The 19,799-nt window shown below is 35.5% G+C and overlaps 1 protein-coding gene across 1 annotated transcript in view; it reads left to right on the top strand.

Moving 5' to 3' along the window:
- Window positions 1-19,799, top strand: part of LOC148951650 (clarin-3-like) — a 32,895-nt gene that overhangs the window by 1,201 nt on the left and 11,895 nt on the right. The window lies entirely within an intron of this gene.

The following is a 19,799-nucleotide window of genomic DNA, read 5'->3' as shown; positions in this document are numbered from 1 at the left end:
TGTTATATTTTTTTTTTACGGGGGTGTTTTTTAATGTTTTATTTGAAATAAGATGCATTTTCGATTGATAATCCAGGTTCTCGCTTCAGATTGTAGGATTTTGAAAAGAAAAGTATATTTTACAATCCAAATTGTAAAAGACAGGCTGGGACTAAGAAGTACGAGTAATTACTTTCTGTGGATTCGATCTGGCACCGATATTTACAGTACGTGATACCAGTTGCACCTTGGAATCAAGAACGCGTCCATTAGGCATACATAATAAGGTATTCCATTCTGAAGCACCTTTAAGGGGCGTTTTTTCAAAATTTAATTTAATTTAAATAACATGGAGTTAAACTCCAAGTCAGAGCCAGTCGGATTTAAAATGGACAATAGTCCTTAGTTCAAATAAGCGAGCAAATTATTTTCCTTAACAATTATCTTACCCTGCTATGGTAGCTCAACTCCCAACGCCACCAAAAAAGGAATTAAAAGAAATAAAATATAAAATAAACACTACAGGATATTCTACTCCACATATTCTGCCCGTATTTTGGAATATCGATAGAAATTCCAGAATCCCTTCTTTTCTTCATTTTTTATTTGTCTTGCTTTCCTTTTACTGCTCAATTTTCCATACGAGAATAATTTTCCGGGGGGGGGGGGTCAGCTGGACATCCTACTTAATATATATGCGGTATGCACTGAGGGTATGAAGGAAGATTGAACTACTGTAAAGGGTGAACGGCCATACTAGTAAAAGCAAACTTGGGCCCACAGGAGGGTGGGCAGGAGGCACAATACCACTATTGAGATTAAGTATGAAAATTTAAAAGCAACGTATGAAATTAAAATAAAAAGAGAATTATCTAGGTAAATTGAAATATAGCTAAAATAAGTTAAAGTAAAAATAAGATAAAGTAATAAAAATGAAGCTAGTGAAATAGAAATAAAATAAGCTAGCACAATTAAAAAGTCCATCATGAAAATTTAAAAAGAACAAAAAATTATTCTACTTTGCCATAGTGTTGGATAGTTAGGAAGGACGTTGTTCCCTAATTTTATATTTGAAAATTGCCAAATATGGTTAGCTTAATCTTTTCTTTCTTAACATAATAATAATAATTGTATAGAAAAGCTGTTCAACCATAAACAAACACGTTACAATAATACAGCACTAATGTTAAACAGAATAACAGTGAAACAGAGCCTGAGTTAGATTTTTTTCTTGGGGGGGGGGGGCAAATTTAGACTTTACCATTAATACTGTAATATATTAGATATTTTTACCAATAATGGTAATATATTTTTATATTAATGGTAATATAATGATAATATAATATATATTACATTGATATTTTTATATTAATGGTAATATATTTACCATTAATACTATAAACATTAAAATTTGTGTCCATAAATATTACAACTTTAGCTTATTTTACTGCCCCTCCCCGGACGTGCCACCCGTGGTGCTTGCCCCCTTTTGTCCCCTTTCTACATCCTGCCCTGCATTGAAACACAAAGAGATACCCAATTCGATTCTGTTCTATTAGCTGGAAAACACGCGAGAAGTGAAGTTTGGTTAATGCTAATGAAATAAAATAGGATAAAAATATAAAAGTTCAGAAATAAATTTCTGCTATATATTTGCACATTAGGGGGGTCGGGTAAAGCATAGCATTTATTAAATACTTAACCTAACCTACGTACCTTTTTCCCCCCTAAACCGCAAAAAACGAAAGTTTAAATATAGTTCCCGAAGTCAGAAACCCCTTGTTTATGCAGCATCAGATCGATATTACCGGGTAATGCCTATTTGATCTTTGCTTTCCCCGAGTGGCTGTCTCGCGTGTTCCAGCTAATAGAACAGTACCCAAAATTACATACGAATTTAGCAAAATACGATAAAAGGGGCATTATGAAATGAGACTACTTTACTTTAATTTAAAGAACATATGCGAAGAACAAGGTTGATGATATTAGGTCGTAAATGGAAGTACAGACAATGAATTTTCAAATTTAATTTAAGTTTCGTTAGTGAAATTCAGTAGATTATGTGCGTAATCTTCAGGGCACAGTTTATATAATTATCCAGTATGATCTTTCCCTATCTCACCCATTATAAAAACCCAGACCAAGGTGCGAGTGCTCCAGAGAACGTTTTTGCAGATAGAAACATAGGCGGCATCAGATTTTTTCATGGGTAGACAAGTCAGACTGTGATCTAATCGAAAACAAGAGGAAACCCGCTATTACGAATAATGCACTTGTTGGAAACAATCGGAAACAGACTAACCCGCTAATGCAAAAAGGAGTGGGAGGAGCTTTTTGTTCGCACCGAGAACGAAGACCAGAAATGATCTGCGATAAGCTTACTGGATAATTATATAAACTGTGCTTCAGGGTTACAATTTAGTGGAATTTGCTATAACCTTGAGGATCAATATTAGTTACAAATATTCGATTTTGGGAAGTGTTGTAGCTTTGCCTCTGGGGTGTATAGTTCAGGGGATCCAATGGGGATCTATTGTGGTTGTGTATCACTGTAGAGAAATTTATATCTACCTACAGTGTTGTGCGTAGAGTGGTGTTTCCACTCAGGATTCAGTATAATTTGTAGTAGAACTGTTTTTTTCATTTTGGATTATTGTTGTAGAGGTGTTCGAAGGAGTTGGGAAAAAAACTGCCACGTTGTGAAATTTGAAGGAGGAGAAAAAATCACTAAAAGATCACAGACAAAAGCCATATCAGAGGCAAAGCTATGGCGTTGCCTATATTAAAGAACTCAGGGCGAATTCGTGTGGAAGGGGTGGTTGTAGGAAGTCCGGAGGGGGCTCAGCTGATAGGGAATTGAAAGTTCTAATAAACTTCATGAGACTCAAAAGTGATTGGAGGGCAACCAGCCCCTTTCTCCTATCCTTTTTTCACTAATCCCCCACCCGTAACCTTCAAAGACCTAGGATCAAAATTTTAAGATGTCCATTTTGTTCAAAATAGTCAAAAGTTCTGCCTCCACAGCACCTAGAGCAAGGACTGTAAATGGCAGTTGTTTAAATATGTTTTATAATGAAAAAGCGAGGCTTGTATATTGTCTAAGGAACGGCGTAGAGTATCAATTTAAAACTTTCAGGGAATGTTGAGGGGGATTTTGAACTAAATTAAAAGATAGTTTGTGGATTCAGGTTGTCGAAATGAAATATTTTTAATCTCTCTGGAGAGGCTAAGGGTATTAACTAGAATGTTTCTGGGGATATCCATGGGAAAGTTGAACCAAATCAAAAGACTCTATGTTCACCATCAACAACTTGGTGAACGTTTGCATGAACACAAAATTTCAATAAATACGTCCCTGAAGATCGAAAATAGAAATGACAACTTTGATTCCGCCTTGGCCCTGCATATCTTTGAAAATCCTACACATTTGGTTCTTTTTGAGGAGGCAACTCTAATATCTACCGTAAATCGCCTGCTGCAATCTTTTAAGGACGTAATTGAGATAAAAAAATATATAAACAGAAATTTGGCTATAAATAGAGACACCGGAGATATTTCCTTGAGCCCAATTTATGACAACTTAATTTCAAAAGACTCAATCAATATTTTCGCCAAGTCTAATTTGAGACAACATGTCCGCATACCTAATAAATATCGAAATTGCAGAATGGCGAAGTCTATCCAGGCAACGGATACTTATTCAATCCAATTGGTGAATGTTTCTTTCATTTATTTCTGGCTGTTTTTTTATTCAGTGTCTATTCTGCTCTCGTTAGATTCACTTCGGAATGTTAGATTTTGTTTGATTTTTTTCTTTTTTTTTCCTTTTTTTAGCACTGAAGACGACTTGGCGGAGATCCTTGTCGAAATATTTGCTTGTTCTTCGTCTTCATAATTGGCTGACAAAGTCCTCGTTTTCTCACCTATTTGATTTTGTTTTTCATTTATTATTTACTTTCTTCTCTTGTCTTCACATGCTATGTATATCCAGGTTGTCAAAAGGGCTCATCTGTAATATCTCAGGAACGGCTTAGGATATTGAGTTGAAAGTTTCAGGAAATCTTAATAGGGATATGGAAATAAATCAAAAGGTAGTACTTTTATACAGGTTGTCAAAAGGGTGAATCTGTAATATCTCGGAAATGGCAAAGATTATTGAATTGAAACTCTTAGGAAAATTTTGAGGAGTATATTAAACTAAATCAAAAAGCCCTACGTGCATCAAGGTTGTCAAAAGGACGTATCTGCAACATCTCAGAAACGCCTGGCATCAAATTAAGACTTTCATGGAATGTTGAGTGGGATTTTGAACCAAATCAAAAGACAATATGTGCATCCTGGTTGTCAAAATGGTGTATCTGCGATATCTCGGGAACAGCTGGTACCAAATCGAAACTTTCATGAAACGTTGAGGGGGATGTCGAACTAAACCAAAAGAGACTTCTGTGCATCCAGGTTATTGAAAGGGTGTATCTGTAATATCTCAGTAATGGCTAAGTGTGTTAATTTGAAAGTTTCAGAAAATGTTTTGGGGATCCTGAACTAAATCAAAAGATACTCTGTGCCTCCAGGATCTCAAAAGGGCGTATTTGAAATATCTCAGGAACGTGTTAGGGTATTCAGTTGAATCTATTAAGGGAAAGCTGAGGAGGATGTCGAACAAAATCAGACGAACCTATTTTTATCCAGGTTGTCAAAAGGACGTATCTGCAACATCTCAGGAACAGAAAAGGATATTAGGCTGCAACTTTCTGGGAATGCTGGAATAAATCAAAATATACTACTTGGATCCAGGTTGTCAAAATGGCATATCTGCAACAAATCAGAAACGGCCGATAATTTTATACAATGTTGACGGAGATAATGAACTAAACCTAAGACATTATGTGCATACAAGTTGTATTACTGACCATATTATTAAAAATTATTCGTAATTTCATCCATCGATAAAACTCTTGAAATAAAAAGTGAACAAAATCAATTAAAAAGACTTTCCAAAAAGAAGTTTTTCAAAGAAAAGTAAAGAGCAATATGAAAACCTAATTGAGTATGAATATAGTCTTACAATAATTCAAACTTAAAATGACCATAAATTACTATAATAAATAAATTAAACCCAAAATAAACGGAAATTAAAATAAATAATAAAACCTAAATATAACAGAACTGGTATAGAAGAATAATTGAATAGCAAAATAAGTAAAAATGAAAATGATATAATCAAGTGAAACTGAAAACAGACTGAAACTACTACAAACAGGAGTAGGGATACTGACCCCCCTTTAAACCCTCTAAAAGCTGTTGCGTCATTTTCCTTTACAGAAAACCAAATATATTTTGAGCTTCTTTCTTTTATAGCCTAGTTGTAACATTAAAAATCAATAAAAGCTGCTATGTAAAATCGTGAATCCTGAATTTCTAAGATTTCCTGGAATTAATATCATTGTATATTCAAAATTATGTGTATTTTCATTAGTTCTTTCCAGTTATCTTGATTGTTATGGCTATTTTATTTAATTTTTGTTTTTCGTCGATGTTTCGATAAAATCGAAAACACTGTTCAAAATGCAGTTTTCAATAAAACGCAAATGACGCAACATTTCTCTCCATGTTAAGTTTGACTTGATTATTTATTTTATTTTTTACTTATTTTAAGACTAATTTATCTATGAATATGTCTATGTTTAATACATTTGTTTATTTTGATTTCCGCTCATCTTATGCTTTCATATGGCTCTTTATTTTTCTTTGAAAATTTTTTTTTTCGGAAAATTTGTTTTTAATTAATAAAAGACAAAGAATGACTACAAGGTAACATTTCTCGGGGGTTTTCTGAAAATCTTTAATCGCTTCTTTTTTTGTCGAGAGACGGATTGGGAATACCTAACGTATTCCCAATCTAACGAAACATGAACCGAATTAAAAACCCCGGTGTTGGAAGCACGGTTACTACTGGAGGCGAAAAAGATCCCCATTTTCCTTTAGAAAAAATCACCAAAATACAAATTAGCCGTAAAAGAATTGAGTTTATCTCAATTCTTTTACAAAGAATTTTACAAAGAAAGGGAAAAAGAAAATAATTCTTTAAATCTGTTCGTTTTTTTAAGACTTCATAGTTTGGCCTGCTATTTGTACAATGGAGAAACATTTTCAGTATTTTTAACAACATACACCCTTTTAATTATCTGGACACAAATAATAGTGTTTAATTTAGTTGCATACCTCCTCTAGGTGACATGAAATAGAAAACTTGATACCATTCGCAGAAAAAATCTTTTTAATTTCTATGATAGCTTGGATACACTTACGCTATTTTTGATTTGGTTAAATTTTAAGAGCAGAAGTAGCCTCGAAAGTTTGAACATAATGCCCTCAGTCGTTCTTGGGATACTGCTGAGATGCCTTATTGGGAATTTAGAATTAACACAGTGCATTTTGATTTAATCTTAAGGCAACATTTAGGTTTTAAACATAATAGGCAAAGGGGAGAGTGGGCGCGAGGGGAGGACTAGTTGCCCTCCAATCACTTTCAACTATTAAAAAGGGCATTAGCCCGTTCTATTTTCAATCGAATGAGCCCTTTTCGAAGTTCGTAAGACAACTCATTCGATACGAAGTGCCCTGGTCTAAACAAAAAAAAAAATTAATAATACAATGTACCCACATCGATCTTTACTATAAAAAAGTCAAGCCTTCCAATCACTTTCGACTATTAAAAAGGGCACTAGCCCTTTCAATTTCTAATCGAGTGAGCCATTTTTGAGTTTCTACGACAACGCTTTCTATAAACACCTTATATGCTCCCAAGGCATAAATTACAACCTTTGAGGGGGTTGTCATCCTAAAAGACCTAAATTCCAGAAATTTTAACTCCTTTAAACAAAATGGCTTTTATTGATTGTGCTTGGGTATTGGTGGGCGTGGGAGGGGTCTTAGTTGCTCTCTAATCACTTTCAACTATTAGAAAAAGCACTAGTTTTTTCAATTTCCAATCGAATGAGCTCTTTTGAAGTTTCTACGACAAAGCTTTCAATGAAAAGCTTATGTGCCCCATAGGCAAAACTTACAACCCTTGCACTGAGTGCTGGGGGGGGGGGGGGGTTCATCCTCAAAGACCAAATTTCCAGAATTTTCAACTACTTTGAAGAAAATTGCTATGTCAAAATTTTGATTGGATGTGTTTTGGGAAATGGTGAACGTCAGAGAGGGTTAGTAGCCCTCCAATCTCTTCCGAATATTAACAAGGGCACTTACCCTTTCAATTTCCAATCGAATGATTCCTTTTTGAAGTTTCTACGACAACGCCTTCCATAAAAAAAATCTTATATGCCCCCAGGGCATAACTTACAACCCTTGCCCTGAGGGCTGTGGGGGGAGTTTCATCCTCAAAAACATAATTTCCAGACTTTCTAACTACGTTGAAGAAAATGGCCATCTCAAATTTGGATTGGATGTGTTTGGGGAAATGGTGGGTGTGAGAGAGGATTTAGTTATCCTCCAATCACTTTCGACTATTAAAAAGGGCATAAGCCCTTCTAATTTCAAATCGAATGAGCCCTTTTTGAAGTTTACAACATCACTATCTATAAAAACCTATATGCCCCCAGGGTATAACAACCCTTGCCCCGAGGGCTCTGAAGGGGTTATTATTCTCAAAGACCTAATTTCTTAAACTTTTAAATACGTTGAACAAAATGGCTATCTAAGAATTTTGATTGGATGTGTTTGGGGAAAATGTGGGCGTGAGAGAGGGGTTAGTTGCCCTCAAATCACTTTCGACTATTAAAAAGGCCACTAGCCCTTTGAATTTCCTATCGAATGAGCACTTTTCAAGTTTCTACGACATAACTTTCAATAAAAACCTTATATGCCCCCAAGGCATAAATAGTCTGGAAAATCAAAATAGTCTGGATTTTAAAATTTACAGAAAACCGACAAATAACAATAGACTTTTGTCTTATAGTTCCGGTCACGCTCGCTAAGTAAAAATTGGTTTGATCATTTCTTTAACTGATCGGATCTTTAGTATTTGCTCTCCAAAATTTGCAGACGAGGAGTTGTCTTTTCTAGGGAAAATACTAATACGCAACAGGCATCCAGAGTGGTTAATTAACCGGACTTTTTCAAGAAGAAGAAAGAGGTTTCTGAATACTTCTAAGGAAGTCTTTGAGACAACTTAGGAGAAGGGGGTTTTTAGTTCCTTAACATCGGTACCTAGGCTAAGTGAAAAACTTAAACGAATTATGCAAAGCAATGGTCTAAGGGTAAATTCAAATAGTAATAATGCTTTGGGTAGTTCTCTAAAGTATTGGAAAAAACTAACTCCATTGGGACAGCAAAGTGGTATTTGTCAGATCCTTTGTACGTGTGGAAGTTCATATGCGGGACGTACTAGCAGGAATCGTAAGATGAGATTAATACAGGATAGGGATTCTATCTTTTGGGCGTCAAAGGAAGATCCTAAGTCTTAAGATTTCACTTCAGCCCTTTCAGAACATATTTTTAATTTTCCAGACCATTTTATTTTGTTCGAGTATGTCTCTTTGATTTCTAGGGATCGGGGTTTAAAGCAAGTTTTTCATGAAACACTTGAAATAAAAAAAATCTTATTCAAGAATATTGCTTTGAATCGGGATACAGGTGAATATGGGCTGAGCTCGATCTATGATACTTTATTAAAATCTGACAGAGTAAAGTTCAATTCACCCAATGTAGTTGACCTTTGTCCAAATGTTATATCATTGAACGCTAATGAACTAAATCCAAGAAGGTCAAAGAGAATAGCTTCCGCCTTTGCTTTGAAAATAGTTAGAGATTTGAACAATACGTAGTGTTATTTGATTTAGTACATAAACTTTTGTTTTAAATTGTTTAGGTTTAGTTTTACTACTGATGACGGTCACTGTATTTGTGACCAAAATATCTGGTATTTTTGTGAATTTATATCACTGTTATCATCATCACTGTTTATTAAAAGGATTTTATCCCTATTTTAACTTTTATTTATCGTCATGGAAAGGCAGTGTGGTCTCCAAAATTATCTACGTCATAGGATGTGTTTGGGGAAAAGGTGGGTGTGAGAGGGAAGTTAGTGGCTCTCCAATCACTTTCTACTATTAAAAAGGCACTAGCTATTTCAATTTCCAACCAAATGAGCCCTTTTTGAAGTTTTTACGACAACACTTTTTATAAAAACCTTGTATGTCCCCAGGGCATATCTTACAACCTTTGCCCTTAGGGCTGTGGGGGAGTGTCCTCGTCAAAAACACATTTTCTATCTGAAAATCATCTACTCTGAACAAAATGACTATCTCAAAATTTTGATTGGGTGTGTTTGGGGATATGGTGGGCGTAGAAGGGGTGTTAGTTGCCTTCCAATCACTTTCGACTATTAAAAAAGGCACAAGCCACTCCAATTTCCAATCAAATGAGCCCTTTACGAAGTTTCTACGACAACTCCTTCGATACGAAGTGCCCTGGTCTAAGACCAAGAACCAAAAATAAATAATACATTGTGCCCACATCGTTCTTTATAGGCGGCGCTATTGCGCTGCCTATGATTATCAACCAATCAAAAAAATCTTTACCCACAGTGTATTTTATCATTATTTTGTACCCAAAGCTCCGAAGATGGTAGGTGTTCACAAAATTTTGGCCTTTAGCATCAATTATTGTCCATTTTTAGGCATGGATTTTCAGTTACTACAGAGTATTGGGTGACAAGTATCAGCCTTTTGTTTAAGCCATGTCAAATTTTGGCCTTTAGTATTAATTATAGTCCATACTTTAGGCATGGATTATCAGATGCTACAGAGTATTGGGTGACAAGTATCAGCCTTTTGTTTACGCCATGTCAAATTTTGGCCTTTAGTATCAGTTACAGTCGATATTTCAGGCATGGCTTTTCAGTTATTATAGAGTATTGGGTGACAATTGTCAGCCTTTTGTTTTATGCTTTTAGAAATTTCAAAAATTAACATGGGCTCTTATAGGAAAACGAGGTTTTTCGTAAATGTAAATTCGGGGGATAATTTTTTCGGTCTGAAAATATCAGAAGGCCCTAAGAGGTAGAATTCTGCTTCGAATGAGTCCTCATTCACCCGGATCCGTTGCCAACTGTGGCCTGTAGGCGTGGCTGATAAAAAAAAAACTTGATATTCGGTTTTTGGAAAACAGGGAAGGAGTGATCGGATTGAGCTGAAATTTTGAGGATAAGCTCCCATACCCTAGGAAAGCTTATCCTCTAAATTTAAGCCCGATCGGACAACGTTAAAGGGGGGCGGGGGGGGAAAATTAACATAGGCTCTTATAGGAAAACGAGATTTTTCGTAAATGTAAATTCGGGGGATTATTTTTTCGGTCTGAAAATATCAAAAGGCCCTAACAGGTCGAATTCCGCTTCGAATGAGTCCTCATTCACCCGGATCCGTTGCCTACTGTGGCCTGTAGGTGTGGCTGATAAAAAAATAACTTGATGAACATTAAGTGGCTATATTTGGTTTTTGGAAAAAAGAGAAGGAGTGATCGGATTGAGCTGAATGATCAGATTGAGCTGCCAATTTGAGGATAATCTTCCATGCACTCGGATTGTTTATCCTCGTAATTTCAGCCCGATTCATCAACTTTAAAGGGGGGCTGTGGTGGGAGGGTCGAAATTTCCGGTCCACTTTCCTCCATGAAGATACAATCGGAGGGGGGGGGGTGAAATTTTGTATGTTTCTTAGTTGAAGCTTAAGCTACAAAATGCAATCACCGCCGTCTCTCTGCGACCGCTAGGACCGGAAATCGCTTAACATTGTGGTGGGTCGCCTCTTTAAAGAGGCACAAGTGTGCCTCCTTGATGAAAATCTGCAATTCGCAACAACCTCGAACTACCTCAGACGTTGCGTTTGCAAATCTTTTACTTTTCAAATCTTCATACAAAAAAGACCCAAACATTGTCGGACAAATAAAACATATCAGATATGAGAGGACCAGTAGAAAAAAAAACAAAACAAGAGGCTTCGAGCAAACCGGCTCAGACACATCAGCACTTCAAGACTGCACCATAGATAAAGTAAGTCGAACAAGATGAAATTTCACACTAATCACCACATGCCACATCTCCCACGGTTTTTCGCTGTGCAACAATGGAGGATAGGATGGCGACGGTTCCTCTCCGTGACTCGTATTTTTGAGCCAATTTTGAGCTGAGTTTTCCATATTAGTTTTCTTTATCTATCGACTGCAATCTAAGACTAATTTATTCGATCACATTCGTCAACTGTAGCATTTCATTTCACATTTTTTATTTTATCAAGAAGCCGTCTATACAAGCACAACAAACTCGAGTTCTTTTCGGCAAGTTTGATGCCAATTTTTGACGGTAAAATGGCTCTTAGCCTTGCAATTTTCAGCTTGTTTCACTTTTCTGTTTTCACGTTCGTCATGACGCTTAAAAATCTATCAAAAACAGCGTCAAAGAAGAGCAAACTGAGTAAATACTTAACCACCGATAGAACATTCCCAAACCGAGGTTCCCCAGCTGGCGTTCTAACCACCAACACACTCATCCAAAGGTCAATAATGTCACCTTTGTCGGTCCTAGTTACCTGCATCACCCTCCATTCCTGAACAATTTGCTTGGCGTTCCAACCGGGCATCTTGTATTTTTTCAGCAAGAGCATCAAGAGCTGAGTGGCTGACGAGTCCATGGTATTTTCTGGATCTACGAGTTCAGCTAGCAAAAACATTTCTGATTCAAAACAAATCGCCTTTTTATCTGAAGTATGGCTTCAACATAGAATTTCCTAGCTGCTTCGTATATCAGTAGTACCGACGACTGTGAAGGTCGTGTAAGATCGTTCGATTGCAAAGTTTCGAGACTTTCATGAGCTGCAACACCAAGGTAAGTTTCACACAGGGGTAAATATTCGTCTTCTAGCAGAGAATTCAATTCAAGGACGACCGTTCCCGCTCTGCGGACGTAGCTGGGTTTCATAAAGTTCATCGCCAGTGTTTTGAGAAAAGTCTCAACCTCCGGTTTGATCTTGTGGAAAAGCACTTTTTAACTCTGTGTTGAGTAAGTTGAAGCTGCAAAAGAGTTCAAGTACATAACTTTGAAATTCGATTTGGATACAGATTAAAGAGTTTTTCAAAGCTAGAAGGGCGCGATCATTAGCATACGTCGGGTCTTCTAGAGATACTAGCTCAAAATACAACGCTAGAGCCTTCCATTGTTTCAACATCCTATCTACACGCATCTTTAGGGACAGCCATTTGGTTTGGCCAGGTACTAAGATGCTGCGCATGTCTGTCTGCGTAAAAGTTTGGAACTGCTCCAGGTCAGACCGGCATTTGGCATTGACACTAAAATGAGTATAAATGGATCTGCAAAGATCCTCTAGCTGCTTGAGTAGGTGCTTGCAAGTGTAAGAGGCTACAAGATGAATCGTGTGGCTATTACATTTTACGCAGGTGACCCATGAATACTGAGCTGTAATCCAGCTAAAAACAGAGTTTTCATCTTCCAGCAGCAAACTCTATGAGATCTAAGAGGTCAGCCCGCATATCAAGCCTTTCCCCACACCTCACAACTGCCACTGCAAGCTGGTTCTGTATAAAACAAACATCTGTGGTTTTATCTATCATCACTGTAAAGGGGATTTTCTTCAAAATCTCGATAAGCTGCTCATTGCAATAAGTACCTAGTCCTTGGCGAATCACGTTGGGGACTTTTCCAACACGCATGGTGGATTTTCAGGGAGTTTGAAGAAATGGGTATGATGCACCTCCTTGTCGACTACATAACGTTGCTTTTCGTATTCAGCATGATCGATTACATCAGATTGGGTTGCTGATCACCCAAAACCTGAAGTATCAATATTTCTTTCGTGCGGATCCCTGATTAAATTTCCTGATTCTTGGAAATAATTTTTTTCCTGGCAAGGGGCTCGAAAATCTGGTTTGTCCTGCAAAATCCGGCCAAGTGGACCTACTGATTTCACTGGAAACCGACAATTCCACTGAACTTCATGATTAGTGAAAAAGTAGGCCTCTGAGCAGGAGAAGGATCTGTTCGGACTTATATCTGAAACTGGTCATCGAGGACGATTCTTGGCAGCTATTTGAACATTTAACTAGCACATTGTTTAACAATATTGTAGGCCTAATAAACTGAACAACGATAGTCATGGAATTACAATTAGAGAATATGTAATCCAATAAGGATCCTAAGATCCAATATGTTGTGTTTGAAAAATTAATTTGGGTGTGTGAATTCAACATTGTTGTTTGTCAACAGATTGGATATTCCATAAAGATCACGGCATTCCAGAATATTCTCTAATATTGTACTTCAGCTGTTGAAATTCCAATTTTGTCGTTAATCTTACCAAGAATTTTTTTGGGCACCAAACAATTTTTTTTTTACAGTGTTGGACGAGCCTGGGAAGGATGTAAATGTATTTTTGTCAACTTACTGGTGAATTTTATCTTGGAGGGTCGCTTATAATTAATATTTTGGAGCAATGGAAGAATATCAAATGAATATTTAATCACTTATGGCTTATGAAATAGTTACAGTGTATTAATAAAAGAGAAACAATCTTTTTCGGCCTTTTTTAAATAAACAACAAGATCGGACTTATTAAATGTTAATATCAAACTTTACGGTATTATATCTGTAGTATGATTACTGGGTTTCGATGGAAACCCACGATTCCACGAAACTTCATGCTTAGTGGAAAAGTCTGTCCCTGAGCAGGAGAAAGAACTGTTCTGGTTTGTATCTGAAACTTGTCATTTAGGACCATTCCTGGCAGCTGTTAGAACATCCTAGTTTAATGTTCAACAAGAGTGTAGGCCTAATAAATTGAACAACGATTGTAATGGGAATCCAATTAATGAACAGGAAATCCAACAAACGAGATGGAAATCTAATAAGGATCAAAAAATCCAACATGTTTTGTTTGAAAATTCAATTCGGGTATGTGAATCCAACATTTTTGTTTCTCAACAGATTGGGTATTCAATAATGATAATTGAATTCCAAAATGGTCTCTAATATTCACTTTAAGCTGTTGAAATTCCAATTTTCCTGTTGATAAACATTACACACAATTTCTGTTGAATCTAAAAAAAAATTTTTACAGTGCGTAACAAAAATACATATACACATTTTTGAAGCATTTTTTATAACTATTTATTCTACCCCCTCCCCCGAAAAAAAATTCTGTATACAGCCTTGTAAGGAGGCTGAGAGGACGGGGATAAAAATTAATATCTAATCTTCCTTCATTCTCAGAAATATTTTTGGACTAAGCATGTAATATTAATGCTGCAAGGCGATGGCACCCCTCTTATTGCAATAATATATTATATATTATCTGCGTATAATACAGAATTGCATTATTATGCTTACTGGAACAAAAGAGAGAGAGGCGGGAGAGGGGATTCATTTATGTTTTCAGTAAATTTCACAAGGCGGAGGCAGTTGGTACCAGAAGCCTTGTTTTTACCAAAATTTTAATGGGGAATGTTTATAATTTTCCTGTTTATATACATTTTATTTTATTCTTATTTTTCCAGAGGGGGACATTATTGTCCCCTTTGTGTTCCCTCTTATTGTCCCCTCTACAGGATTCTACTGTGGGCATCACTACAAAAAAGATTTAGGGATGTATACGAGGACTACGAAAAATATGGGCAGGGATGGATACGAAAAGGATACGAGGAATTCACCTTGAAAACCGTAGAAATGAAGACCCTAAAATTTAATTTTGAAATCTTAGGTCCCCTCCGTCTGATTTATATTTGATGACTTGCGGTTTTGCAGGATGATTATCATTCCCAAAACATTATTATGTGAATGTTAATACTGAATTTAAAAAACGGGGATTGAAGGGGTGATTAACTAGTAACCAATTGCTGGTTTAGGAGTCGAAATGCAAGATAAGTGTCGAAGGTGAACTCAATAAAAGCCAAAAATTATAAGAATTAAAACTAAATACCTAACAACCATAAAAGCGAGTCATTCACCAATATCCACGATTTGCACAAAATCCCAAAAAATATGAACTGCCATCGACGGATACTGGCGAATGGCTCGCTTTTATGGTTGTTAGGTATTTGGTTTTAATTCTTATAATTTTTGGCTCTTATTGAATTTTTATTTATCTTTTTAAATTTTTGTTTTTTCGTTGGTTTTTTGGTTCTTTTCAAATTGACTTTCCGCGTTTGTTTTTGTTGTTTCTTTTCTTCGGCACTCTCCTTGAATATATTATTTCATTTCGCGCTGAAGAAGAGAGGCGGTTGTCCTCTCGAAATATCCGTTTTGTTTGTTTATTCAGCATTTTCGTTTGGCCTTAAAAACCTCATTTTTGATCGTTTCCTTTTCTTATACTATGCCACGCCAATGTGGTTTAAGAAATTAATTTTAAATTGGTTGAGTATCTCAGAATTTATACTTGATAGATTTATGGCCCTGTTTGGGCCAAAATCGTTGTTTCGTGCCACACCATAGCTGAAAATGCCACTTTGCTGCACAATTTCTTTCAACTTAAAAACGGTAACACAAATTTCGATTTTTGTTTGAATGTGCCCTCTAGTGATATTTGAATTTGCCCTCTAGCATCATTGGCTGAATACAAGCACCCCGAAAAAAAAGAAAACAAACAAACATGTGTCCGTGATCAGCCTTCTTGGAAAAATAAACATTCGCAATTTTATATATATTGGAATGAAAAATCTACGATTGAGCTCTGATGTGCTGACCTTGATGCCGTAAATTTCGTCAAAATCACTTTTCCTTTTGGGGGTGTCTCCCCTTTTCAAAAATCAGCCAATTTGTCCTAGGCTTGGACGTTTTGGTGTGTAGCTTTAAACTTACTGCATTGTTCATAGTTGGAATCACAATGAAAAGGTCTGATTAATTTAGTGTATATATTGTTATTGAAACTCATTTTTTAAGAGTTTGTGTTATGATTAGCACGAGTCACTACTTGCTTACAGTTCGTTACTACGAACTTTTTGATTAGTAGGAAAAACAAATTTTCAGCTTTCACTTTTTAGTGCATTGAAAGATAAAAGCCGTTTTTATGTGTGTCTTTTTGTTTTGTTTTTTGTAATAAAGCGTCATTATTTCTGGAGAATAATATAGTCTTTGGACATGAAGCAATCATGTGTTCGTTGTATGATTAAGACTTCTCACGTTTTCTGCTATCGTAACGAAAATTCAGATAAAGTAGGATTAAAATAAATGAATTCCTAGAAATTTAAATTGTAGTCTACATTCCAAAACGCTTCCTATTTGGTTGAAGCTGCTATCAATAAGTTTATTATAGACTTTTAAAGTCGTTTAAATTCGAAAAAGCTAAATATGTGTTTCCAAGAAAAGACCAAACTTAAAACGAACTTACCCCCCCCCCCTCCAGGCCCGTCATTTCCCTAAACACATCCAATCAAAATTTGGAGAGAGCCATTTTGTTCAGCGTAGATGATTTCCAGATAGAAAATATGTTTTTGAGGGGGACACTCCCCCACAAGGGCAAGGTTTTAAGTTATGCCCTGGGGGCATATAAGGTTCTTATAGAAGGTGTTGTCGTAGAAACTTCTAAAAAGGCTTATTCGATTGGAAATTCAAAGGGGTAGTGCCCTTTTTAATAGTCGAAAGTGATTGGAGGGCAACTAGCCCTCCAATCCTTCAGGCTGCACAGCCATCATAGATATATTACTTAGATGACCTGAATCCACATAGCGTGTTTTGATCTACCTTTCCACCCTCCACAAGTAAAAACTCGAGATTAAAATCTCCTCCCAAGAAGGCCATATCTCAGGGGTTCAACCCCTGAGGGGGTTGAACATCCCCCTCATCGTGCTTTTGAAATTTTAGTTTTTATCCTGATCCTCAGTATAGATTTAAATAAAAAAACAAGTTTTTTTTAACGGAAAGTAAGGAACGACGTTAAAACTTAAAACTAACACAACTTATTCCTTATGTGAAAGAGGCTGTCCCCTACTCAAGGCCTTGCTCTTTACGCAAAAGTTTTTATTGCTAAAAAAATGGAGTTGTGAGAAAGTCAAGAGTTAGCGTAAAGCTCGGGACATTGAGGAGGGGACGTCCCCTTTCATATACGGAATAATTTATGCTCGTTTTAAGTTTTAACGTCGCTCCTTACTTTCAGTTAAAAAAAAAAACTTGTTTTTTTTATTTAATTTTTGAACGTTTTTAAATTAATACAGGTTTTGATATTGGCTCACCGTACATGAATCATTAAAACAAAATTTGAATATTAATTTTACTTTTATTTGGTAAAATGGCTTTCTCGTAAAATGTTTAATTTTATTTACGAACGTTTTTATTAGTAATAAATATACGTAACTTACGAATTAACTTACGTAACGAACTTCTATATTCATATATTTTTAATACGTGTATTAGAGGGTTCGCCCCCTAGTCAATACCTTGCTCTTTAAGCTAAAGTTCGAATTTTGTTCCAATTCTTTAAAAATGACCCCTTAATCGCAAATGCCGTTAATTAGTACTAAATACTAAATATAGTACTAAATAATCTTTGGCTTAAAGAGTGAGGTATTGAGTAGGGGGTGAACCCAATCATATACGTAATGTTTTCTGTTCGTTTTAAGTTTTGATGTTGCTCCTTACTTTCAGTTGAAAAACTTGTTTTGTTTTAATATATAATTTCTGATCTTTTTTTGAACAATGCTGGGAAATCCGGCACCCCCTTAATAGCAATGTCCCTTCCCCCGTGAAAACCTCCTTCATGAAAAGATCCTCCCCCATAGCCCCCAACCCCCCCCACCCACCATCACTACCAGGAAAAATCCCCCCTGAAAACGTCTGTATATTTCCCAATAACCAATACGATAGGTTAACATTGGGTAAAGTACATTACTTTCAGTCCTCCCCCCGGGGACTTCGGGAGATTAAGTTATCTTAAAAGACATAGTTATCATATTTTCGACCATGCTGAACAAAACGGCTATCTCAAAATTTTGATCGGGTGACTTTGGGAAAAAAATGAGCGTGGGAGGGGGCATAGTTGCCCTCCATTTTTTTGGTAAATTAAAAATAGCACTAGAACTTTTTATTTTCGTTCAAATGAGCCCTCCCACGATTTTCTAGGACCACTGGGTCGATACGACCACCCCTGGGAAAAAAAACAACAAACAAATAAACACGCATCCGTAATCTTTCTTCTGGCAAAAAATGCAAAATTCCACATTTTTGTAGATAGGAGCTTGAAACCTCTATAGTAGGTTTCTCTGATACGCGGAATATGATGGTGGGATTTTCATTAAGGTTCTATAACTTTTAGGGGGGTTTTCCACCTTTTTTCGAAAATCAGCCAAATTTTTTCAGGCTCTTAACTTTTGATAAGTAAGACTAAAGTTGATAAAACCTATATATTTGAAATCAGTATTGAAATTTGAGTCTTTTGATGTATCTATTGGTATCAAAATTCCGTTTTCTACAGTTTCGGTTACCATTGAGCCGGGTCACTCCTTACTTACAGTTCGTTACCACGAACTGTTTGAAGGAGGATAAATATAATAGCTAGGTCCCATTTGAGGAGGTTTATAATATTTTCCCTCAGGAGACACTAACATTTGATAGGTGGTAAAGATTTCAAGAAGGCCAAGAATGGGAAAGAACTTGTGCCCTTGGAGAGGAACGATTCTTCTAATTCATCATCATTCATAAAGCATGTCTTTTACTGAATACTTATTTAATCGAAAGTTTTCCCAAAGCTAGCTCTGTGAGGATACTTTCAACTGTAGAATGCTTGTGCTCCTCTATTTTTCACATTATTTTGGACGAAGTTAAATTGGAAGCGAGTCTAAAAACTCAATATACAAATATATATATATATATATATATATATATATATATATATATATATATATATATATATATATATATATATATATATATATATATATATATATATATATATATATATATATATATATATATATATATATATATATATATAAAAATATATATATATATATATATATATATATATATATATATATATATATATATATATATATATATATATATATATATATATATATATATATATATATATATATATATATATTTATATATATATATATAGAAACGACCAGAAATAGCTTGTATAAGAACTCACACCTAAAATAATCAGAAATTACCATGAACGAAGGGGAAAAAAAATAAAAGAACGTAAACTGCAATGATAAAGGAAGGGAAATTAAAATAAACATGAATTAATCCAAATAAGAGTGTTACTGTCGATTCTCAACCCTCCCCCGCCCAAAAAAAAGGCTAGAGTGTCTGCTTAAATTCGTTACTTAATTTTCATGGAGAACATTTCTGTTCTTTTTTTTATTGAATAAGATTTTATACATATTAATAGTGGTAGTAGTGGCTAATAAGTTCTACCAATTCATCTTTTACTAACTTACCAATTAGTTGTATTTATTGATTAATAGTAGAAACGTGACAATAGCAGTTGTGACAGAAGCAGTTATGTTAGGATCTTCTGCACAAGGATAAAAAAAACTTCTGTGTAAGAACCTCGTTAGCAAATACATTTTAGAGTAAATAAGTATATGTGCGTATATTCTGCTAACTGTTTATAGTTTGGTCACAGAACTAGGTACTAACTAATTTTTAGTTTAGCCTGGCTACCCAGTCTAAGACCCGAACCATAAAAACTATAAAGCGCAGAATACATTCAAATAAAATAGTTCTTGCCCTCCTGAATATCTACTCATTCCTGAAAACCGCGTTTTTAACTATTTTTTTTGCTATTTGAATATTTTAAAATAGT

This window comes from Artemia sp. Qi Xiang Cuo, chromosome 6 (assembly GCF_049724085.1).
Source record: "Artemia sp. Qi Xiang Cuo chromosome 6, ASM4972408v1, whole genome shotgun sequence".
NCBI classification, from domain to species: Eukaryota; Metazoa; Arthropoda; class Branchiopoda; order Anostraca; family Artemiidae; genus Artemia; species Artemia sp. Qi Xiang Cuo.
The sequence above is the reverse complement of the archived record's forward strand: the minus strand, read 5'-3'. Positions and strand labels throughout refer to the sequence as shown.